The 25,075-nt window shown below is 43.1% G+C and overlaps 1 long non-coding RNA gene across 1 annotated transcript; it reads left to right on the forward strand.

Moving 5' to 3' along the window:
* Positions 1 to 17: 17 nt before the first annotated feature.
* On the forward strand, positions 18 to 8,132 carry LOC129534208 (uncharacterized). The gene is made up of 3 exons (XR_008680683.2): positions 18 to 156; positions 2,101 to 2,163; positions 7,748 to 8,132. It is a non-coding gene; the product is annotated as an uncharacterized lncRNA (long non-coding RNA).
* Positions 8,133 to 25,075: the final 16,943 nt, after the last annotated feature.

Raw genomic sequence — 25,075 nt, forward strand, 5'->3', positions numbered from 1 at the left:
TTTGTGCTGCATCTTTTCTGAGAGATAACGGCGCCTCCCTGTAGCCTCCGTTCTCAGCTGATGAGAGAGTTGATTTCACACCCCGATAATTCTTCAACATCAGATCGCTGGACCTGAAACTGACCCTAAAAAGAACAAGAAATCCTGTCATCAGGAGTGAGTGGGTTATTCTGGCACTGTGCTTTGTTTGGCTGGTTAAAGAGCCTGCCTTGGGTAACCAGAGATCGGAGTTTTCTAAAGTCAGCGGGGTTTGTCTGGGGACCCCGAATCTACATACAGACGATCTCCGCAAATAGTGCAGGGGCCGCTTTGAACTCTTAGGAAAAGATATTCCAAAAAGTGGTCCACTGCTATAAAACACTCATCTTTCTCTGAAAATTAAGGACCCCCCGCCTCGCCCCACCCCGCCCCACCTTTTCCCCCACCTTGCTGTGGACTAGAGAAAGGTTTCCCTGTCTTAATTCTGAAAAACTGTCCAAAGCCCAAGGGCTCCAGCTGGCAATTGTTAAGGACCATAAATCCTAAATTGAAGGAGTTTGTGTTTGACCTGTAGATATCAGAGTAGCTTTGGTAGGTTGTGTGCTGTTATTTGGCTGTTAACAAGCTAAGGTCATTCTACGGGGTCGTGGAAAGAGATTAGGGGGCTTGGGTGAGGGGTGCGTTGGGAGTCAGAAGCAGTGGGCAACGAAATGAACGGGCGTTTCAGAATATAAATAACCGAGGGCTTAGGAGGATCTGCAGCAGCTTACAGAATGAAAGGATACTCCGGATTTGGTGTTACCAGAGAATCCTGTGTGATCTGCTGTTCACTGAAAGTTGAAATACATACTTTTCTCATCTATAAAACTGTGATAATAATATCCACCTCATAGGACTGTTGTGAGTTTATTTACGTATTGTGCGCTAAAAGAGTTTATACATACTTAGAAAGATGCCTGGCACATCAATTGCTCTCAATAAATGTTAGTATCACTATAAAGTTTGGTGAAATTCTTACTTTGTTTTTTGTTTTTGTTTTGTTTTGTTTTTTGTTGTTTTTGTTTTTGTTTTTGTTTTTGTTTTCAGAGACAGGGTCTCTCTCTCTCTCTCTGTTACCGAGGCTGGAGAGCAGCGGCTCCAACACAGCTTACTGAAGCCTCAACCTTCAGGGTTCAAGCCATTCTCCTGCCTCAGGTTTCCTAGTAGATGGGACCACAGGGCCACCACTCACAGCTAAAGTTTGGTGACATTCTTAAATGCATTTGGTGTAGCCTCATTCAGCAGAGAGTGTAGTAAAATTTACATTTATCAATTCTTGATTTCTTCCATAAATTTACATTTTGGTGTTAGCAAACAATTAAATACACTTGCTCATTTTAGATGTTAGAATTTTTCTGTAATGAGGATAACAAAAAAAAAGTAGTAATAATGGACATCATCCCAGGTTGCAGCTAAAATTGGACAGGACATTGACAGCATCCAGCTGTGGAGAAACCTGGAAATGAACACAAATTCAGATCAGCAACTGGAATGAAAAACTCAGTGAAATACTTTAACTTATAGAAGTTTATTCACTCATTTTAATTGATATTTAAATCTGCTGTGATTCACAGCACAGCAGATTGTCTGGTTATTTATAATGAATTGTTTTTAACACAGAAGCTAGTCTGGGCCCAGCATGGTGGCTCAGCACTTTGGGAGGCTGAGGTGGGTGGATCACTTGAGGTCAGGAGTTCAAGACCAGGCTGGGCAACATGATAAAACCCCATCTCTACTAAAAAATACAAAAATTAGCCGGGTGTGCCTGTGATCCCAGCTACTCGGGTGGCTGGCTGAGACACAAGAATCACTTGAGCCCATAAGGTGGAGCTTGCAGCGAGTCAAGATCATGCAACTGCACTCCTGCCTGGGCGACAGAGCGAGATCCTGTCAAAAAAAAAAAGTATGAAGGTCTGTTTCTTTTCCCATCAGAAACACAGCCAATCTACATTTCCCAGCCTCCCTTGCAATTAGATGTAGCCATGTGGCTGAGAGATGGACAATGAAATGTGGGAAGAAGTCTTGGTTTAGGAAAACTTCTCATGAGTGTTCCTTTCTCTTTCTGTTGGTTAAATGCTGAAGATCCAGTGAAGAACTCCATGATCCTAGAGCCAAAGCCGCTCAATGATCTCTTGGTGATCACTGGTAAGACCAACCAGAAAACCTGCATTAGATGTTGCCTGAGGGGAAAAAAGACATTTATTGAGTTTAAAAACTGAGACTTATGGTTATAGCTGTGTTACAGCAAGTCCATTATATAGTAACGCAAGTGTTAAAGCTAATGGTATCACTAGCTATTCATAACTAATATAACAATGCTTTATTTCTCCTTGCTCATTTGTCTCCCATGTTTTAGTGCATAAACTAATCTCATAATTACAGCATTCTCATAAAACACCATGTAATAAGGTAACTAGAATCATTAACACATACATGCTAAACATATGGCAGAAAATAGAATTTTCCAAAATTCTAAAAATTATTACCTCATTTAATAATGCATCATTGTTTTGTAAATTAATTAGGATATCTCCTGCACTTTACTTTCTCACCCTAAAAAACCAAGCTGAGCAGAAATATATAAATAGATAATACTCTTTAGTAAATGCAATACAAGGCTGGGTGTGGTGGCTCACAACTGTAATCCAAGCACTTTGGGAGGCCAAGGCACGTAGATCCCTTCAGCCCAGGAGTTTGAGACCAGCCTGGGCAACTTGGCAAAACCCCATCTTTACAAAAATTAGTAGGGCATGGTGGTGCACACCTGTAGTTCTAGCTACTCTGGAGGCGAGGTAGAAGGATTGCTTGAATCCAGGAGGTCAAGATTGCAGTGAACCAAAATCGTGCCACTGCACTCTAGCCTGGGTGACAAAGTAAGACCCTGTCTCAAAAAGAAAAAGAAAAAAAAGAAAGCTGGGTGCGGTGGCTCATGCCTGTAATCCCAGCACTTTGGGAGACTGAGGTGGGCGGATCATGAGGTCAGGAAATCGAGACCATCCTGGCTAACATGGTGAAACCCCATCTCTACCAGAAATACAAAAAAAAAAAAAATTAGCCGGGTGTGGTGGCAAGTGCCTGTAATCCCAGCTACTCAGGAGGCTGAAGCAGGAGAATCACTTGAACCTGGGAGGCGGAGGTTGCAGTGAGCTGAGATCGCGCCATTGCACTCCAGCCTGGGTGACAGAGTGAGACTCCACCTCAAAAAAAAAAAAAAAAGTAAACGCAATACTACCCTAAAAATGTTATATTAATGTGAACTTTGTTCTAGGTATAATCTTATTTTAGCCTGACTCAGATTTCTTCCCACTCTCATCAAAGCAAAGATGTTTTTTAATTTATTTTTTAAGAAATTAGTAAATTTCAATCCCACATTTATATTTTGTTGAGCTCCTTACTGTCTTGGTCATTCCCAGATGGGTGTGCTGGTAAATGTTTAACAACCAGCTCTTGAGGGAAAGACACTGTCTTAGCAAGTAGTGCTTGCAAATTCTCTCACCATAACTGATTCAAACTACAGATGCAGAGTCACTGAATGTGAAGTTGGGAAGAGATGTGCATAACTGGCTCCTGTGAGCCAGTACAAGGGGCTCTATTGTACCACCAAGGTCTAGTCTATAGTTTTCTCAACAGTAATGACACTTAGAAGAAACTAATTGTCTTAGTCTGTTTGTGTTGCTATAAAGGAATAACTGAGGCTGGGTAATCTTAAAGAAAAGAGGTGTATTTGGCTCATGGTTCTGCAGAATGTACAAGAAGTATGGCATCAGCATCTGCTTCTGATGAGGGCCTCAGGAAGCTTCCACTCATGGTGGAAGGTGAAGGGAAGCCAGGATGTGGAGGTCGCATGGTGAGAGAGAGAAAGTGAAAGAGGAGGAGATGCCAGGCTCTTTTTAACAACCAGTTCTGTGAGAACAAAGAGTCAGAATTCACTCCCTCCAGTGAGAATAGCACCAAACTATTCATGAAGCATCCGCCCCCATGACCCAAACACCTCCCGCAAGGCCCTGCCTCCAACATCAGGATCAAATCTCAGCATGAGATTTGGTGGGGTCTAACAAACCATATCCAAACCATAGCACTGACATTTATTAAGCGTTTATGTGCCAATAATATTTCTCTGAATTTTTATATGCTGACATATAATATATTCCATCTTTACAGTAAGTCTGTGAAGTTGGTGCTGAAAACATAAAAAATTGCCCAACATCTAGATGCTAAAAGCTAGGACAATTGAACACACACAATTTTTACACACAAAAAAATTGTTTTTGTTTATCTTGTTGCATGGTATAAACAATGATCAGATAAGGCCGTTGTGTTACCTGAGATGGAACAAGATGAAGACAAGATCACTCCGTAACTATGTATGACACAGGAAAGAAATAAGGACACTCTACATCCATAAAAAAAAGTAAATACCCCTTTTGCAGGATAGTAGAGTGACTACGATTTCTTACAAATGACATCCCCAGCCCCACTTTAATTCTTCTCCTGCCTCCTAGATAAAAATTCAAAAAAGTGACTCACACTGTTACTGAATTGCTCCACTTCCTGACCACACCCAGTCCAGAGCTGATATTTGATTCCCTTACACTCTCCTTAGAATAGTAAGCTTCTCCAAACTCCCCCTTACCTAGATGCCTTACTGTTCCACTGTTCATTCTCTCTTGCTGTAGCAAGTTTAATAAACCTAGCTTTGTTTGACCACAGGTGTGTTCCTAGAGGTCTTTGGTAGCAGACTTTAACAGTGTCAGTAGTTTCATTTTACAGAAGAGAAAATTAAAGTTTAAACTGAAGAGTTAGGGAGCCTGTTGTTTGAGATAAGATTTCATACAAGAGATCACTTTACCTTCCTGCAAGGAGCAGATGATCTAGGCTGAACTTATAAGACATTGTCACAAACAGCAAAATGAACTGGCTGCCAAGATAAGGATTCACAGATGGGTAACCCAGAGATTAGCCACAACAGGAAGCTATTATCACCCCTGAGGATGGAGGGGCAGTGGGAAGAGGCCATGTTAGAGCCCAGAGTGGGAGGTAGAAGGGTGACAGTGGTCTGCAGAAAATGACCATCAGGAGCTAGAATTCCAAAGGGAGAATCTCAGACCTTGGAATGGATGCAGCTATTGCAGGCAATGCTACAGGAAGCAGAAAGAAAGAATATCCTGGCCTCAGGGTTCCTCTTGAATTCCAACCTTTTGTCATTCTCCCATTGGCTAATCCTACCCAGAAGCCAGAAGGCAAGGATGTTCAAAGCAGAAGAAGGATGGGGAATGAATCTGAAAACAAAAAGCCAACCTGATTTACAAGACAACTTGATTGACACCTCCCAATTATGATCAAAGTATTAAATCTACTGAAAATGTTTTAATGAGGTCGGGAGCATGCCTGTAATCCCTGCACTTCAGGAGGCCAAGGTGGGTGGATAACTTGAGGTCAGGAGTTCAAGACCATCCTGGCCAACATGGTAAAACCCCATCTCTACTAAAAATACAAAAATTAGCCAGACATGGTGGCACGTACCTATAGTCCCAGCTACTTTGGAGGCTGAGGCACAAGAATCACTTGAACCCAGGAGGTGGAGGCTGCAGTGAGCCAAGATCATGCCATTGCTCTGCAACCTGGGCAACAGAGGGAGACTCAGTCTCAAAAATAATAATAATAATAATAAATTGATAGTAATAAAAAGTTTTAATGAATGTATAAATGAGTCTTCTCATTAGAGTTTGCTCTTTGAACTAATTGCTTCTAATATGCAGTTTCTAATCATAAGAACTCCAATATAACACAGGGTTATATTTAATATGTATTTATAGAAGTGCCTAAGTTTTATAGCATAAAAATCACAGGGAACAACAAATTACAAATATTCAGTTTAAAAAAGTTTTCTTTTCTTTTCTTTTTTTAGACTGAGTCTTGCTTTGTTGCCCAGGCTGGAGTTCAGTGGCACAATCTCTGCTCACTGCAGCCTCCGCCTCCTGGGTTCAAGCGATTCTCCTGCCTCAGCCTACTGAGTAGCTGGGGTTACAGGCGCGCATCACCTCGCCCAGATAATTTTTGTATTTTTAGTAAAGACGGGGTTTCACCATGTTGGCCAGGCTGGTCTTAAACTCCTGACCTAGTGATCCACACACCTCAGCCTCCCAAAGTGCTGGGATTACAGGCGTGAGCCACCGTGCCCAGCCAAAATGTTTTCTTTTCTAAGACATAATTATCAAGTATATAAAACATTCCATATCCCAGATATAAAAACAGTAGTAATTCACTTATGAAAGAGTGGCATTTTGATAGTAGGACAGTTTGATGGTTTGATAATAGGATTTTTGTTGGTTTGTATTCAATATAAAGCACTTTAACAAAAAAGCCAGGCCATGATAAGTTAAAGGTCAATTCTTTCACTAGATTTCCTTGCTTTGAGCAAAAAACGTTTAAAAACTTTTTTTTGTAGGTTTGAAAAACCAGGCCACAGAAAACATCTCAAATATCCAACAGTCCTTAGGGTAGATCAAGGGTCAGGAAACATGCCTGCAGGCCAAATGTGGCCTGCTACCTGTTTTTGTATTGCCTACAGCTGTTTTTACATTTTTAGATTGCTGAATATAAATTAAAAGCAGAATAATCATCTGTGCCACATCAACATTATATGAAATTCCAATTTCATTGTCCATAAATAAGGTTTTATCGGGACACAGCCATGTCCATTCATCTATGGCTGCACTACAAGAGCAGTTATGAAAGACACAGGAGGACCTGCAAAGCCAAAAATGTAGCAGAAAATATACAGAAAAAGAGTTCAGGCCCCTGCACCACAGAAAGGTGTTTTCTTGCAGACAGAGGCAGCTGTTCCCCTCAGCATCAGACGCATCTCCAGAATTTCTTTCTTATGGGGTTAGCACAGGTATCGGTAAGCAGAAAGATTCAGAAACTTCCAACACATACTGTTGCCCAAGGCCACAGCCTGTGGGAGACCTGAACTTGGGGTGGCCCCTAGTTCCAGCTGACTCCTCTGCTTGCCAGCTTCACTCCCTCTGCTCAGGTTCCCAGCTGTGACTGGAGGCCCAGCTGGAGCTCTGTGCTTGTGCTCCACAGTCCCCATTGTATCCTTATAATAGTATGATACATTCCTTTTTTGTTTTCCTTAATTGAGTTTGAGTTGCATTGTTAGAAACCAAGTATTAGGATATGAAAGCTCAACTTTTGTGTATGTGTATGTGTATGTTACTTTAGAAAAAACATTCTTTCCATTTTGCAGGGAGGGTAGGCCACCATGTTCTTAATCAGCAGGAAAGTAAACAGGCTCTTTTGTGGTTCTAGATGAGTGATCCATCCATCCATTCATTTATTCATTCAACAAATATTTATTGTTGGCCTAATGTGTGTGAAGCACTTTTCTAGACCCAGGGGATACTACAGTTAACAAACCAATTAAAACAAATTCCTCTGTTCGATGTTACTCTGCCTGGATATGATCCTAGGGACAATCGTAGCCATCTTGTGAGCATGAAGGGAGCTAAGCTGATGCATTGCATTAACCTTGCAAAATGTAAAGATGGAAAGAACCTGGGTCCTTAATGAGGATATATTGGAATTGTCCTCTGTGTTGGTCAGGATTAAAATGCAAACAATCAAACACACTTTAGATTGTTTAAACAGGAAAATATTTTTTACAAGAAATGTTGTAACATTTCTATGTTGAGCATTCAGATTGACTTCCAATGCCACACTGCAGAATTGAACCACCGAGGGATCTGCTGGCTCTTCTAAAATCACTACAGTGTCACTACCACAGCACTACAGCATCACTGCCACAACCAAGAAAACCACCACCATCAGAAAGCTCCTGCCTGCTGCCAGCTCCAGAACCATGCAGCACCTGCATCAACACCAGTAAAACAGATGACTTATGGCCCGCCTCTCAAGTCTTAAAAATCCATTATGGGTCACTGGAGACTCTGCTAACAACACTATACAGGAGAACCAAACAACAGTTAAAACTGCAGAAATGTAGTCCCCGCCTCATTTCTAGCCTCCAAATTCCATGTGACTACATCTGATTTGCTAGATATAGTTTGTTTAAGCTACATTTTTTTTTCCAAATCATGACTGCCTGAGAACCTGAGAGATGTAGTGTTTTGTTTTCCTGCCTCTACAGTACAGAAAAGATCACTAGGAGGAGAGAGAATGACTGTGGCATGCCACCTTACTAGAGCCTCTCCATGTCCTACCTGAGAACTTCTTGTTAATTGAGAAAACTCTTCTTTATTGTTTAAGCCAATAAATCAATCTGACGCTCCAGGGTGTGGAATCAGTTCATGCCAGAATTTAGGCCTTCTAAGCCCCAACCCTGTTCTCCCACACCTACCACCCCTCACTAACTTTGGTTTTCACACCTCTCCCTTCTCTCATGTGTGGTAGTCACAATATTCAACTAAAGAGCTCAGAGATGAGACTTTCCAGAGAAGAGGGTATCACAGCCAAGTTAAATCTATAGAGGTCTTTCTTAACAGATAACTGAAACAGAATTTCTGAGATCTGGTGAACTCAGCAAGAAACATAGGACTGACTTAGTTTCTTTCTCCATGGGTGAAGATAGGAAGACAAGTTTCTCAGAGAGTGAGAAATGCTTTAAGAAAGAAACTAAGACCTTCTCCATCTGCTGAACTATCCTTGACAATACCCTTATTTTGGGTTCCTTCTTAGTTACTCTTTCAAAGAAAATGACTTCCCCATTTCCATCCCCAAGTAACTAAAATGTCTACATTTCCTATAGAAACAATGGCATATTTCAGCAACTACCATATGCTGATCATTGTTTAGGAATGCACAAAATATATCATTCTTGTAGAAGATGTTTATTTTCAGTCTTTAAATGAAATCTCTCTTAATAGCAGGCTCAATTCAAAATCATCTTCTAGTTTTTAAAAATTCGTAGATACGTGGACTTTTGGAACATGTTTTCTAAAAGGACCCCAACCACCTTTTTATGGATTCAGTTTTGTGTCCCCCAAAATTCATATGTTGAAATCCTAATCCTAGTACCTCAGAATGTAACCTTATTTGGATATAGCTTTGGGAGGACCTGAGGCAGAGCTGTAGGGTGTAGGGGAAGCTGTGGATGCTTCCTGGTTCCTCTGGGTGTGAATGTGGCTGATGGGTTCAGAGGCTGAGGATACCTTGTACCTTGCCAGGATGCTGAGGAAAGAAGCCAGGATTTTAGTGGTTCTGCACTCAGAAACCAGGGCACAAGAACGCAGAGGCAGATGCCCTAGTGGACAGACGACCAGGGAGGGCCAGCGGTTCTTCTCCATGCGTGGACACAGCAGCGGTCTTCTCTTCATGTCCAAACTGAGATACCATCTGAGGAAAAGGAGAGGCCCAAAATTAATTAATAAATCCCTGAATTGACTAGGACGAAGACCATTATTGACTCAGGAGTAGCCTGGTTTGACTAAGATGAAGGATATGCCATTAAGCGGGAAGGGGCAGAGGATGGAAATAAAGCTCAGTTTGTATTCATATAAACGTACAGGCGCGCACCATCATGCCCGGCTAATTTTTGTGTTTTTATTGGTCAGGCTGATCTCGAACTCCTGAGCTCGCGATCAGCCCGCCTCGGCCTCCCAAAGTGCTGGGATTACAGGCGTGAGCCACCACGCCTGGCAACGCCTCTAGGAGCAAAACATGTGCATTTCAGCTTTTGAGGTTCCCTGCTGTGCACAGCCCTCAGCTTGCCATCTATAGGCCGCTGCATTGACAGGGGTTGAGAGGGTGAGACTGTCTCAGGCCCACGGCACAGGCAGTGATGCATATCCGCCATGAGGGGGCGGCGAAGCCTAGAGAAAGAGAGAGACACCTGAGACATGAGTTCGAAGAGGCGGGAGGAGGGAAAAAGCTGGGGCGGGAGGAAAGGGGACGGGCAGGGAGGGATGGAGAGGAAGAGAGAGAAGGAGGGAGGGAGAGGAAGAGATGATAGAGTGAGGGAACGAGGAGGAGACGGGGAGGACTTGTGGGAGGAAAGAGAGAGCAGAGAAAAGGTGAGGAGTGGGAGGAGGGAGAGGAGAGAGGGAGGAATGGGAAGGAGGAGAAGAGTGGAGTAGGAGGGAAAGAAGGAGGAATGAGAGGTGAAAGGAGCAGGGGAGGAGGGAAAGCAAGTTACTGAAGGGGAAAAACAGTTCTCTGGACAGCAGTTAGCGACAGTTGTAGAGTACTTTACATTTTACAGTGTGTCACAGATACTGGCTCATGTTTCCCTCACAGTAACAACCCAATTAAGCGGTAAGCAGTAATTGCTGTCCACGTATTATTTTCAACCTGAAATGTTATTTTTAACAAAACATACTTTATATATGACAAAATAAAGAGAAACATTGGGGCAAGTGTACAGACTAATGGACATTTACTACGTTTTAGTTTAGTGGTTTTTTGTTTTGTTTTGGTTTGGTTTTTGACACAGAGTTTCACTCCTGTCACCCAGGCTGAAGTGCAATGGTGCTGTCTTGGCTCACTGTAACCTCCGCCTCCCCAGTTCAAGTGATTCTCGTGCCTCAGCCTCCTAAGTAGCTGGGATTGCAAGCATGCGTCACCATGCCTGGCTAATTTTTTATATTTTTAGTAAAGACAGGGTTTCACCATGTTGGCCAAGTTGGTCTTGAACTCCTGGCCTCAAGTGATCCAGCCACCTCGGTCCCTCAAAGTGCTGGGATTACAGGCATGAGCCACCAAGCCCGGCCTTGTTTTTTGAGACAGGGTCTCAAAAACCAAGGCTCTGTTGCCCAGGCTGGAATGCGGTGACACAATCACAGCTCACTGCAGCTCCAACCTCCCGGGTTCAGGTGGTTCCTCCCACCTCAGCCTCCATAGTAGCTGGGACTACAGGCATGAGCCACCATGTGTGAGCTACATTTCATGGTCTCTTTAAATCCATTTCTATGTTAATTCTCAGATCTCTGAATAGCATGTCACCAAAAAGCATGCTGTCTGAGCATGTCAGAGCTCAGACACAGAGGCAAAGGGACAGAGCAGCACACAAAACTTAACAGAAGTGCGTTCTGAAGGAGTCGGCTTGCTAATGGTACAGAGAGAAAATAAGTAACATGTAATGTCAGATGATGACTTAAATGTTATGGAGAAAAATTAAGCATAGGCATGGAAGTAGGATAAAGAGGGGCAGGGGACAGGGAAGTGGTTAGGGAGGGTTTTAAGCAGCCTTCTCATCTGTCAAATGGGGACAATAGCCCCTACCTGCAGGCAACACACCCTCTTTCCACCAATCATCCTTGGACTCCTCTCAGGGAGTCAGCCGGGACAGTACCCAGGGTAAGTCATCTTACCTCTCCCCTCCAGCAGGTCTCCAATAGGGAAGGAGGGATGGTTACTGTACATGTTCCCTTCACAATTTCAGATCCTTATAACTGGAAGGCTCATTCTAATGACTAGAAAGAGATCCTGAGGGGGTCTTATTTCCAGCCCCTCCAAACAAATTTCAGATCAGAATACCATGCTAGTCTTCAACTTCTTAGCAGAAAGGGAAGTTATAAGGTCTCCCAGGGAAAAGCACAGATTTCTCAGCAGCAGGTTACCTATTTGGGGTCCCTCCTAGAAGGAGAACAACGTTTGTTCCAAGACAGATGGGAGGTAATATGCAAACTATAAGCACCAAGGACCCAGAAGCAACTCTGAGAGTTCCTGGGAATGGCCTGGTTCTGCCACCTCTGGATTCCTAATTTTGGCCTCATTGCCCACCCCTCATATAAACAATCAAAAGGAAAGGAGATGGGCCCTTTTAAATGGATGGTAGAATGCAACCGAGCAGTCCAAGTGGTTAAGACCCAGCTTATGAGGGCCCCAGCATCAGCCCTATCAGCTGTAAGCAAACCCTTCCATCCTTATATCCATGAGAAGAGAAGGAATATCCCTAGGGGTATTAAACACTAGCCTCTCTGCCTCGAGTCTACTTTTCTAAGCAACTGGACCTGGTTGCTAAAGGCAAGCCATCTTGCCTCTGGTAAGTGGCAGCTACAGCCCTCCTCCTGAAGGAGACAGAGAAGCTAACCTTTGGACAGCCCTTAACCATCTGGACTCCTCACCATACCCAAACTCTCATAAAAGAAAGGGAGGCAGAACAGCAATCCCCGGGCAGGACCCTCTAGTTACAGGTAATGCTTATTGATAACTCCCATATAATTTTAAAGGTGTGTAATAATTAGAACCCTACCACCCTCTTTCCATCTAAGGATGGGCATTTATTCCACAACTGTCTAGAAGTGATGGAAGAAGTATACTCCAGTAGACTAGCCCATTGAAGATGCAGAAGCCAGCTGGGCGCGGTGGCTCATGCCTATAATCCCAGCACTTTGGGAGGCTGAGGCAGGTGGATCACAAGGTCAGGAGTTCAAGACCAGCCTGGCCAATATGGTGAAACCCAATCTCTACTAAAAATACAAAAAACTTAGCTGGGTGTGGTGGTGGGCACCTGTAGTCCCAGCCACTTGGGAGGCTGAGGCAGGAGAATTGCTTGAACCCGGGAGGTGGAGGTTGCAGTGAGCCAAGATCATGCCACTGCGCTCCAGCCTGGGTGACAGAGAGAGACTCCATCTAAAAAAAAAAAAAGAAAAGAAAACAGAAAATGCAGAAGCCGAATGGTTGACTGAAGAGAGTAGCTGTATGCAAGGAGGACAAAGGAGGACAAGTTATGCTATCTCCTATCTCACTAAAGTTATAGAGGCCCATGCCCTCCCTATGGGATGCTCTTCACAAAGCAGAACTTATTGCACTAACCCGGCTGCTGGAGTTGGGGGAAGGAAAAATTATCAGCGTATACACAGATTCCAAGTATGCCTACTGTATGCTACACACATGGAGCTATTTGGAAGGAAAGGGGCATGTTAACATCTGATAACAAACAGGTCAGAATGGTGCTGTCATTTTTAAAGCTATTGGACTTTAAATAAGAGAACCAGCCCATAAGAGAACAAGCCAGGTGGCGATTGTTCACTGCAGGGGCCACCAAAAGCAGAAGCACAAATATAATTATTAATGATTATTTTTCAGGGCACGTCCTCAAATTTTGACCCCAGGATGCATGGGACCCTGAAATAGAACTGGGGTCCATAGGGTTACATGCCTCCCACTTCCATGCCTGGTTACAAGGGCTTACCACTGCAACATCTGTTCTTTCTCCCCTTCCTTCCTTCCTTCCTTTCTTTTCTTCCGTTTCTCCTCTCTCTCTTTTTCTTTCCTAAGATAGAGATGGGGTCTTACTATGTTGCCCAGGCTGGTCTTTAACTGCTGAGCTCAAGTGATCCTCCTGCCTCGGCCTCCCAAAGTGCTGAGATTACAGGCATGAGCCACCACCCCCAACCTGCAGTGTCTTTAAAAGGAACTGGAAACCTTCGGTCATGTGGCATAACCCTCTTTATTACTATCTCTCATTGTTAGAAGGGAATTTGCATCAATACATCTCATCTAGGGTCCTCAGGGAAAGTATTTAACCTTAGGGTATTCCTTTCCACTGCTTTAAATATCACAGGATCCAAGGCTGTGGAGAAAGGAACCTATATGATCCAGACCAACTCCACTTTGGGCCCTTAGCTACCTCTAATCTAATTATTAGTAGAAGTGGTATAGGGCACTCCCTATAGCATTTTCTGGTGTCTAGGGATAGGTGACCTAAAGAAGTCCATTAAAAACATCTCAATCCTTATTCAACAACCACAGAAAGCTACAGTCAATACTCTGGATGCTCAACAGACAGCCTTGAACTCCCTACTTCAGTGCTACAAAACTGAACAACCCTAGATGTACTCACAGCAGAGGCAGGGGCACATGTACCATGTTAAGAGAGGAATATTGCTTCTATATAAATACCTCAGGCCAAGTTGAAGAAAACTTAGAAATCTGTTATCAAAATATAGCTATACTGGACAAGACAAAGGGAGACCCCTCTTCACCCATCCTAGGCAGGATAGCTAATGATTAATTAGGGTGGTTGGGACCATGACTAAGCCCCATTGTCTCAGTAATTATTCACAGCAGTAACCCTTTTAATTTTTGGTCCCTGACTTCTGAACTCTGTCACTAAGTTTGTTGCAAAAAGCCTAAAAGCCATAAACATTCAAATGTTGGGCTACTCAGGGGTACCAACAGCTAAGCCTATAGCCAGGAGAGAATCAAACCTATCTGAAAATGACCAGGAAGAGTTTCACTCCTTTAACAGGATGCTTGCCTATGCCCAAACTCAGCATAAAGAAGCTACAGAAAATAGACTTTGCCCTTCAGCACCCCTCAAGAATGAGGCGTGAACATTTAAAAAGGGAATTTGTTGCCCTTGCAATGCCTACATGACTTAGCTGGACCCCTATTCTGCTTTTGTTGCCCAATGCAAGGCATATGTGATATACTGATTAAATTCCTACTCAGCTTAACTCTGCTTAATTTTAGGAAACAGGATGTCTGTGATCATAGATTTCTTCTTAGGCAGCTTATTCATCCCCTGAAAAACCTCTAGCTTCATTCTAATCCAGTTTCCATGCTAAATGACATTCGCACTTGCACCATGACAGTTGACAATCACCATGATAATGACTGGAAGAGACTGAAAAAGGACAAAAAAGAGGAGGCTCCTTGATTCCAAGAAAATCTTCGTCCCTTCTCAAGAAAAAGCAGGAATATTCCTTCCCTTGCTCTTAATGCCCAGCCTCTTTACTAAGTAAGATACCGTACATCTGTGACTTCCCAGTTCTCAGGGGCTGGAAAGTTATTTGCAAGCTATACTCCCACTTCTCCAACTCCACGGTCATTAGATAAAGCCTACACTGCTTGACACTTGGTTTTGTGTATTGGTTTCTGGACACCACACAGAAAAGAGCCCCTTTAGGAGTAACTGGGACCCCCAGTAACAATATAGCAGAAAGGAAGACTAAAGTCTGTCCAGAAATCTGAACGGATTTTTGTCAAAACCCATTGTCCACTCTGCGGGCCCAACAGACTTTGCCCCACACCACTGTATGTTCTTCAAACCCATTGGATTCTCCCTAGAAATTATTTATTGCCCCTCAACAGAATTCCTCTTCATCCTGCTTCCATAACCTGTTTTGCCAGGATCCTAGCCCCCATTCTTTCTGTAACCTCAAGATGATATACAAGTCTCTATACTCATTGAGGGGTTGAGCCTTCATTCTGAAGGCTCCTGTACATACACATTAAGTAAATTTGTATGCCTTTTCTCCAACTAATTTGCCTTTTGTGAGTCACTTTTTCAGTGAAACTTCAGAGGGCCAAAAGAAAAGCCTTGGTCCCCACACTCACAAATAGCAAGCGGCATAACTCCTTCCAGCATTACTTTCATAAAGTCAAAATGTTTTTCTTCATGAAGTATTTATTTTATAATTTCTATAGTCTGAGAAGTAGTTCACTATTTTCTCTATTATCGTGCACAACACAGCAGTTATGAACAGAAACTTCAGTATGAGACACATCTGGCTTTAAATATCAGCAATCTGTTCATCTCTAAGTGACCTGGGCCGGATACTTAATTTCTCTGAGCCTCATCTGTGGGATAAGTGTAACCCAGGATCCCCAGGTCACTGCAGAAAAACTACCCACTTGTAACTGTTGCACCTTGAGTTTTTGTTATTTCAAAAAGTTTCCAGGAACAATCCCAGCCCCTGCAAAACAAAAACCAATTGGATCCAGAGATGCCTGAGTTGGAGAAGAACTTTTTTGAACTTTCCACATTACCATACTAAAACCAAGACGGGAGCCTATTCATCATTTTTTGTATATGTGATGTATGAAGAAACATGATCAACGGCTGCACTTGCGCTGACTTTATCCCACTTTTACATACAATGACTCAGCTGAACAGCACAATAAAGGCCCCACTTTCACCTTTGTTCCAGGAGGCACTGCTTTGGGAACTACTCCAATGTTCTCTTTACTTGTTGCAAGTAGTCAAATACCTTTGTTAAATCCTCCGTGGTTGCAGTCATTGGACTGACACCTGCCAAGCGATGGAACCTGTCATGTGGGTAATGTAAGCTCAGCACTAACTGTTTAAAAGTGATGTTCTGAGGATTAAATGAGATCATGCATATATAAAACACAAGTATAGTGGCTGTAAAAAAGCCAATAATTAGCAGTTGATAAAAATTAGTTTCATTCTCATCCCCTACACCACTGTCTGTTACCTGCATTAAATTGCAATGATCTGCCTGTATTAAGGCCCTCATTTGAACAAATCAATTATAAAAATACATTTTTGAGACAATTGGGGAAACTTGTGTAAGACTGGGTTTAGACGATTTGAAGAAAATGCAGTATTAATTTTACTAAACATGATAAAAGCACTGTGGTTATGAAAAAAAGCTTACCAGAGATTCATTCTAAAATGCTTATGTGTGAGGCTGGGCACGATGGCTCACACCTGTAATCTCAATGTTTCTGGAGGCCAAGGCAGAGGCCTCTTGAGGCCAGGAGTTCAAGACAAGCCTGGGCAAGACCCTGTCTCTACAAAATAAAAATAAAAATTAGCCGGGTTGGTGGTGTGCCTGTAGTCCCAACTACTTAGGAGGCTGAGAAGATTGCTTGAGCCCAAGAGTTCGGGGCTGCAGTAACCTATGATTGTGCCACTGTACTACAGCCTGGGTGACAGACAGAGCAAGACCCTGTCACAAAAACAAACAACAAACACACACACACACACACACACACACACACAAATGCACAGAAAATGCTTAGAGGTGAAAATGTATGGCATGTGGGAAGAAAAGGGAGGTTACAGAGACAGAACACTTTCCATCTGGCAAAATGTTAAAATTGCTGAAGTTGTGAATGGGCACATGAGGGCTTCTTTTGTTTTTTGTTTGTTTGTTTGTTTTGCTTATTTATTTTTCTTTTTGTATTAGGGCTTCTTTATACTGTATTCTTTTTTTTTTTTTTTTGAGATGGAGTCTCACTTTGTCACCCAGGCTGGAGTGCAGTGGCGCGATCTTGGCTCACTACAACTTCAGCCTCTCCGGCTCAAGCAATTCTCCTGCCTCAGCCTCCCAAGTAGCTAGGATTACAGGTGCATGCCACCACACCAGGCTAATTTTTTATTTTTAGTAGAGACGGGGTTTCGCCATGTTGGCCAGGCTGGTCTCAAACTCCTGAGCTCAGGTGATCCGCCTACCTCCGCCTCCCAAAGTGTTGGGATTACAGGCGTGAGCCACTGCACCACCGAGCCTGGCCTTTTTTTTTTTTTTTTTTTTTTGAGATGGAGTCTGACTCTGTTGCCCAGGTGGGAGTGTAGTGGCACGATCTCGGCTCACTGCAACCTCTGCCTCCCGGTTCAAGCAATTCTTCCTGCCTCAGCCTCCCGAGTAGCTGAGATTACAGGCACTCGCCACCACACCCAGCTAATTTTTTTTGTATTTTTAGTAGAGACAGGGTTCCACCATGTTGGCCAAGCTGGTCTTGAACTCCTGACCTCAGGTGATCCGCCTACCTCGGCCTCCCAAAGTGCTGGGATTATAGGCATGAGCCACCGTGCCCGGCCTGGTCTTTTTTTTTTGAAATAGGGTCTCGCTCTGTTGCCCAGGCTGGAGTGCAGTGATGCCATTTGGGCTCACTGCAACCTCTGCCTCCCAAGTAGTGAGATTACAGGCATGCGCCATCATGCCTAGCTAATTTTTGTATTTTTGGTAGAAATGGGGTTTCACTATCTTGGCCAGGCTGGTCTGGAACTCCTGACCTCAGGTGATCCACCCACCTCAGCCTCCCAAAGTGCTGAGATTACAAGCATGAGCCACCACACTCGGCCTTATACTATATTCTCTACTTCTGTGTTTCTCGAAAATTTCCATAATATAAAGTTTTAAAATCGAATTTTAAAATGACATGAAAACGCTCCTAGTACATTGTTGAACCATACAAAGACAGGTCACAAAGTATTAAGAATTCATTTAGGAATAAAAGTACATCATTCACAAATCCATTCCACAAGTATTTACCAAATGCCTACTATGTGTCAGGCACTGTTCAAAGAGAACGGTGTTCAGACTGGGTGCAGTGGCTCACATCTGTAATCCTAACACTTTGGGAGGCCGAGGTGGGAGGATCACCTGAGCCCAGGCATTTGAGACCAGCCTGGGCAACACAGTGGGACCCTGTCTCTACAAAAAAAAAAAAAAGAAAGAAAGAAAAAAGAAAAAAGGCCAGGGGTTGTGGCGCATGCCTGTAGTCCCAGCTTACTCAGGAAGCTGAGGTGGGAGGATCGCTTGAGCACAGGAGGTCAAGGCTGCAGTGAGCCGTGATGGAGCCACAACATTGCAGCCTGGGCAACAGAACAAGACTCTATTTCAAAAAAAATGTTGGGGGTTGGGGGAGAAAGATGATTGTTCTGCAGAAATGTCAGTCTCAGCTCCCAGGATGTTAATTTTCAACGGACAGGGAAAGTTAGAGCACTTCTGAAAGCTCATGCATCCATCAAATGTGGAACGTCTTTAAACTCCATTTATATTTGTTTCAAAAATAGACTGTACCTGAGACCAATTTGTGGAATTTGAGAAGTTTGACTTCATGATATCCAGTCTCCTCTTGGTACTCAGTTTCACATACCCAGGACCTGCTGACTTTTTAACACTATCCCTTATCAGATAAATTCTGCAAGGCAAGGCCCTTATCTGTTTCACATTTGCATACTTGAAGTAATGAAGTTCATGCCTGAAAGACAAGCTGTAGATGACCAAACCATTGGTTGCATAAGGAGAGAAAGAGAGAGAAGAAGAGAGGAAGAAATTATCATTATTGTTTACCTTTGACTTAAAAATTCATTTGCTCTAACTCATTTTACATTGCATCTGATGTCATTCATTTCTAATTGTGGAATAAAAGGCTATCTCCCTCATTAAATAGACTTCAGGCAATAGCAAGCAGGTTAGAAACATATTTTCGGGTATAAGAGAGTCTCCTCTCTCCTAAACCATGCCTTAAAGTTAATAATGATTTTTAACATTTTCTCTGGGGTGTGGAGAGCAATATCTGTTTCTCTTCATGTCCTTCCCCACCTTCATAGTCAGCAAGATGATTAAGCTGTTCTGATCCACAAAATGCGGAACCTCACACCTAACTAATAGAGTCCTCCCTCTGATCAGTGGCAAGGAGTAGCCATTATCATTTTTTAATGGTAATAATATTTATTACTTTTTTAACTTATTTTTTAATGATAATAACATTTATATTATACTGGGTGTCTGTATATTGAGTTGCCATTCCAAAGGACTATATAAAAAATATATATCTAAATGCTTGACCAAAAAAAATGCAATTTTTTTGGAAAGGAATATATTTGGTGGCTGCCTCATGCAGCTTAAGTGTCCAAAATATGATAGATTGGTGTATCCCAGTGGTAGTTTTCTGTTGCCACAAACTCCAATCAGCAGGAATGGGGGTTGTAACTCCTGTACAATAGTTCTACCTTATCCACAGTTCTGTTTTCTGCAGTTTGAGTTGCTCCTGGTCAACCTTGGTCTGAAAATATTAAATGAAAAACTTCAGGAATAAACATTTCATATGTTTTAAGTTGCAACTGACTCTGGGTAGGATAATGAAATACCACCCTGTCCAGGATATGAATCATCCCTTTGTCCTGCTTATCCAAGCTGTGTATGCTATCTGCCCATTAGTCATTGACATCATCTGCCCCTGACATCCAACCACAGACATTATCATGGCTTAGTGATTCAGGATCACCCAGGCAGATGATCCTCCTTCTGATGTATCATGAGGTCAACAGTAGCCTAACGTTCCATCACAGTGCCTACTTCACTCACCTCGCTTCATCTCATCACTTAGGCATTTTATCACCTCATCACCATCATAAGAAGGGGGAGTACAGCACAAGATGATATTTTGAGAGAGAGACCCCATTCACATAACTTTTATTACAGTGTATTGTTATAATTGTTCTATTTTAAGCTAGTGTTGTTAATCTCTTACTATGCTTAATTTATAAATTCAACTTTACCATAGGTATGTCTATGATAAACATTGTATATATAGTGTTTGACACATCCATAGTTTCAGGCATCCACTGGGGGTCTTGGAAAATGTCCCCCAAGGATAAGTGGGGACTACTCTAGTGCCATCAAGCTAGCAGGCTGTAAAGGTTTTAATGGCAGTCCCTGGACCATGGCTTATTTAATTGCTTCCAAGGCCCACTGCTACAAAGGGCCCCATTCAAAGCTGGTGGCTTTGTTGGTCACCCTGACTTAGGGGACCAAAAGAACACTCAGGTGGGGTACATGTTGCCTCCAATGCCCCAGTACCCAAAGAGACCTTCCAGCTGTTGGGCCTCCTTTTTATTAGTGGATGCCTCCAAAATTAAATTTTTTTGCTTGGTTGTATCTAGAATACTTTTCTGGCTTACTGCCCATGTGGCCTTCGCATTTAGCCCAGGAACAGTCCACTGTTAGTCTCCACATCCGAAAGCCTTTTTGACTAGCCAAACTGAGCTGTTACATTATGACAGGGTAGTTTGTAACATTTCCATTTGTAACAATAATTAACACAATAATGTCGTGTTCTTCAGTTAGTATGCAGTACTGTTTTGTTGAATAACCCATTGGGACTTGGGTGGCTTAGGTGGCAGACAGGCATGGATATGCCCCTTTGTAACGGCTGGAATTCTTAGCTGTGAGCGGGTGCACCCCTCAGGCAGTGATGATGTGCTGAGCCCCAAGCAGCCAAAATGTCAATGACTATAAGACATTCAGCCACAGGAACCAAAGTCACCGGCACCTCAAATGGCCAGAGGCACCCCACAGCAGATAAGCACCGTAGGTCACTGCTTTTGTCCCCAAGCCTCTTACTGTCACCAGTTTAATTTTTCCCTTAAGGAGACCTGGAAATATTGTCACATGGGTTCCAATATCTAAGAACACCAGAAAAATATGAATTCCTTTTTTCCCCCTTTTTATCTTTTACAGGAATATTATTAATTTTAAAAGCAGGGACCATGCTAATCGTCTCTATGTCATTCCAATTTCAGTATATGTGCTGCTGAAGCAAGCATGTCTTTTTTTTTTAATTTTTAAATTTTAAATTTTATGAGCACATAGTAAGTGGATATATTTAATAGGTACGTGAGACATTTTGGTACAGGACGCAATCTGTAATAATCACATCATGGAAAATGGGGTATCCATCCTTTCAAGCATTTATCCTTTGTGTTAAAAACAATCCAATTATACTCCTAGTTATTTTAAAATGTACAATTAAGATATTATTGACTATAGTCTTCCTGTTGTGCTGTCAAACATTAGGTCTTTTTCATTCTGTTTTTTTTGGTTTTGTTTTTTTTCTTTTTTCTTTTTTCAGATAGAGTTTTGCTCTTGTTGCCCTGGCTGGAGTGCAATGGCACGGTCTCGGCTCACTGCAACCTGGGCCTCCCGGGTTCAAGTGATTCTCCTGTCTCAGCCTCCTGAGTAGCTGGGATTATAGGCACACACCACCATGCCTGGCTAATTTTTGTATTTTTAGAAGAGACAGGGTTTCACCATGTTGGCTAGGCTGATCTTCAACTACTGACCTCAGGTGATCCACCCGCCTCAGCCTCTCAAAGTATTGGGATTACAGGCATGAGCCACCACATCCGGCACTTTTTCATTAACCATCCCCACCTCCTCTCCCGCTTCCTCCCACTCCCACTACCCTTCCAAGCCTCTGGTAACCATCCTTATATTCTCTATCTCCATGAGTTTAATTGTTTTGATTTTTAGATCCTGCAAATAACTGAGAACATCCAAAGTTTGTCTTTCTGTTCCTGGCTTATTACAAGAACTCCTGTTTTATCTTGACAGGAATATAGAGTGACTGACCTCCAGTGGGGAGGAAACCAGAGACCTTGGCCCCATTCCCAACTGGGCCATTCAGTCTGAGACATTTGGATTTGATAGAACCTCTTTGATAGAACCACGGCTTATTGATGAAGTGGAAGGAGTGATACCCGAAGTACCCAGCCCAGGGTGTAGACATCAACCTACAGGGGTGCAGAAGCTGGACACACCACCCAGGCTGCACAAGATTTAGCTGGCTATTCTCCATTTTTATTCTTTGGATAATGAGTTTCTGCTCTGTAAATGCCCTTATGAACTGTGTTTGGTTCCCTCTCAGATGCCTCAGGGACCACCAGAGGACCTCTTCCTCTTCCCTCTCAGGGTTCTCAGGGATCATCTGAGTATCCATTTCCTGAGTTCTCTAGCTCTCGGGAATGAACAACCATACAAGTGTCCAACAATCAGAGGGTGGCTTGCCACTGTCCTATTCTATATTTCTTTCTCTCTGCCCCAGTCAGTGCAGCCAGCTCACTCATATCCGCAGGGTTGGGGGTGACCTATGTCCTGTTTACAAAAAGAGTCAAACTGTAAAACATTTGAAGAGATTTATTCTCAGCCAAATATGAGTGACCAATGGCCTGTGACACAGCCCTCAGGAGATCCTGAAAACATGTGCCCAAGGTGATCGGGGCACAGCCAGGTTTTATAGAGTTTAGGGAGGCATGAGACATCAATCAAACACATGTAACAAATTCATTGGTTGGGTCTGGAAAGGCAGGACAGCTCGAAGCTGAGAAAGGGTGGTGGGGTGAGGGTGTGGCTTCCTGGTTATAGGTAGATTTAAAATTTTGTGATTGGCAACTGGTTGAAAGAGTTATTATCAATAGGAAGGAATGTCTGGGTTATAATGATAAGGGGTTGTGGAGAACAAAGCTTTATTATGCAGACGAAGCCTTCAGGTAGCAGGCTTCAGAGAGAATAGATTGTAAATATTTCTTATCAGACTTAAGGTATGTGTTGATGTTAATGCTGGTCAGCTTTTCCTGAAAGCCAAACTTGAGTGGGGTATAATTGGCCCTTCTTTCCTGTCATGACCTGAACCAGATAATCAAGTAAACTTTGGAATGCCCTGGCCAAGAGGAAAGGTCCATTCAGATGGTGAGAAGGCCTTCAAATTTTATTGTTGGCTTATAATCTCACCTCTCATTCTTCCTTTTATAAATCATCCGGCTGCTTGTCCAGCTCCTGCACCCCTCTAGGTTGATGTCTACACCCTGGGCTGGGTACTTCGGGGTATCACTCCTTCCACTTCATCAATAAGCCATGGTTCTATCAAAGAGGGCCCTGCTCACTTCACCAATTTTGTGAACCAGATTCACCATGCACTGGTGAATTTTGTGAACCTGCCTGAGCCTGGTGAGACAGAAGACACTCACATGCAACAAGCTACATGAAGCAAATGTATTACTTACAGATAGGAAGCAAGAGACAACAGAAGACTAGAATTCATTATGTGCCAGTTTCCCAAGGCTTATGAAAGCTGCCTTGGGTGGATGGAGCTTCAGTTGCACATGGCCTACTGTTGTTGCAGCTGAGGGGCCCCAAAAGCAGCTTACCCCAGGCTCAATACCTCAGGGGCCACAGGAATCACTGGGTAAATCTCATCCTACTTCCAGGGAGAGAGGAACAAGGCTCTGGTTGTCCTAGCAGTTCCTCCTTAATTCAAGATGTTACATTCTTTAGGAGAGCCAGGAGCCAGGCCCAGGCTGTTTCAGGCAGTTCCTCCCTGCCTCAGGATATGGGCATTCCCACACACTCTACAGTTGTTCTTCAGACTACAAGCAAGAAATGGAGGAGAACTGGGTCAGTCCCTGGCCACTTGGAGAACAGTTCTGCAGAAAGAAGTCACACCTGTGAAAACTGCCTGCCAAGAGGAAACAACTACATTGACATATATGTGAGCAAGAAATCAATTGCTATTTGGTTAAGCCATTGAAACTTTCTATTTTTCTTTCTTTTTTTTTTGAGAAAGGGTATCACTGTAGCTCAGGTTGGAGTACAGTGGCATGTTAATGGCTTACTGCAGCCTTGACCTCCCAGATCCAAGCAATCCTTTTGAGTGTCTAGAACCACAGGTGCACACTACCATGCCCAGCTAAATTTTAAACTCTCTAAAGAGACAGGGTCTCCCTATGTGGCCCAGGCTGGTCTCAAACTTTTAGGCTCAGGTGATCCTTCCACCTCTCGACATCCCATAGTGCTGGGATTACAGGAGTGAGCCGTCTTCCCTGGCCTGAAACTTTTAAATATATTTGTTACAGCAGTTGACACTACTCTAAGCAGGATATATACCTTGCATGTTCAATAAAGAATATATAGAAATAGCAACAGTTTTCAGGGGAACATTGTCTTTGAGGATGAAACTCTGACTTTTTTTCTTATCTTGGCCAAATTCCTCCCTAAGGGACCTTGGGAGTCACCCCTACAAACCATAAAGTTTCATCAGACGGGTTTTATTTAACCCTATGTGACGTGGTTTGCTTTCCAACCTGGCTCTGGCATGACCTCACATAATAAATAAGGAAAGAAATGAAAATATTTTAGCCCCAAATATATTTCCTTGTCTTGAAATGACCCTGCAAAGTTGTCTCTCTCTTGTGGGAATAAAATCTACATCTTTTTTTTTTTTTTTGAGGCGAAGTTTCACTGTTGTTGCCCAGGCTGGAGTGCAATGGCATGATCTCGGCTCACTGCAACCTCTGCCTCCCGGGTTCAAGCGATTCTCCTATCTCAGCCTCCCGAGTAACTGGGATTACAGGCACATGCCACCACACCCGGCTAATTTTTTTGGTATTTTTAGTAGAGACGGAGTTTCATCATATTGTTCAGGCAGGTCTCGAACTCCTGACCTCAGGTGATCCACCCACCTCAGCCTCCTAAAGTGATGGGGTTACAGGCGTGAGCCAACGTGCCCAGCCCGTTCTTTTCCTTTTTTTTTTTTTTTTTTGAGATAGAGTCTTGCTTTTTTTCCCAGGCTGCACTGCAGTAGCGTGAGCTTGGCTCACTGCAACTTCTGTCTCCAGGTTCAAGTGATCCTCCTGCCTCAGCTTCCAGAGTAGCTGGCGTGCACCTCCACACGCAGCTAATTTTTCTATCTTTATTTATTTATTTATTTATTCTGAGATGAAGTTTGGTTCTTGTTGCCCAGGCTGCAGTGCAGTGGTGTGGTCTCAGCTCGCTGC

This window comes from Gorilla gorilla, chromosome 5, assembly GCF_029281585.2.
Source record: "Gorilla gorilla gorilla isolate KB3781 chromosome 5, NHGRI_mGorGor1-v2.1_pri, whole genome shotgun sequence".
NCBI classification, from domain to species: domain Eukaryota; kingdom Metazoa; phylum Chordata; class Mammalia; order Primates; family Hominidae; genus Gorilla; species Gorilla gorilla.